Here is a 1,120-nt window from a genome sequence, read left to right as displayed (position 1 = left end):
TTTTCCCCCCTCACAAACCTAATAAAGACCTTCCTGTTCCTCCCGAGTTGTTTAGCGTTTTTGTGTAATCATACCTGCCAGTGATGACACTTTTGGTGACGCTGCCATTGGGTGCTGTCGTAGAGATGCTAAAAATTATTTTGAATTGTCAATAGAACACCATTAGATGGTTAATCATGGTTAATGTACACCTATAAATTCTTGATTGTTTCTTGACATAAATTTAGAATTACAGGATTTAGGGAAGAAATCTACAGAATTAAACAGAAATAAATATAAAAATAATATCAGTAAATAGAATGGTTTCTTTGTTTTTTATGTAAAACATTCTTAAAAATCCTTATTTCCAGGGTTAAATTAGATACTAGATGATTCATCACAACTGGAAGAAGGTTTTTTTATTAATCAACTGTAGGATGGGAGTTTTTACATCGAAACTTCAGTAGACCTTTGAAACTGCCTATAAGTTCAAATATAAGTTTTTGAAAGAAACTTATAGTCTTATAATTTAATGCATTATAAACATATAGTTTTATCATTTAAAGAATTTAGTATATTATATCAATTATTATATTCTATTATATACAGCATTTATATACTGTGGAATTATTAAGAAAACTGACGCCAGTCAGAACTGAAGTCTGAATTACTTAATAACTTAAGAAGAACTTAATAACTTAAAGAACTTCAAAAGGTCAAAAGGGGGCGAGTGTAATTTTGCTAAAAGAGAACCAATGACCGGCCGAAATGCCCCTGAAACTTCACACATAAAGTCGCACAGGGGAAAAGACCGTGACATTTCATGATGTCATGGAAGCCGCTCTCTTTAAAAGAGTCTAAGCAGAGGAAGTGAGCTTCAGAGTTCAAGAGCTGCAGTATGGAGATCAAAACAGTCTTAGTTACTTACACTTTGATGTTGATCGTAGGAGGTAAGACAAACTTATTTCTTATTTACATTGGTTTAGGCTACATCTCTGACTTTTAAAGTAGCGTTGTGGTTGACTAGTTTGGGATCATATTTACCTGCTACCTTTAGGTAGTTTGCATGGGTAGTTATGTTTGGGTAGGGTACATCGTAAGAGAAGGTTTCAGTTGTATGTCAGTGCATTAAATGCTTTAT

The sequence above is a fragment of the Sinocyclocheilus grahami genome, unplaced genomic scaffold, assembly GCF_001515645.1.
Source record: "Sinocyclocheilus grahami isolate Dianchi unplaced genomic scaffold, SAMN03320097.WGS_v1.1 scaffold6341.1, whole genome shotgun sequence".
Classification (NCBI taxonomy): domain Eukaryota; kingdom Metazoa; phylum Chordata; class Actinopteri; order Cypriniformes; family Cyprinidae; genus Sinocyclocheilus; species Sinocyclocheilus grahami.
The sequence above is the reverse complement of the archived record's forward strand: the minus strand, read 5'-3'. Positions refer to the sequence as shown.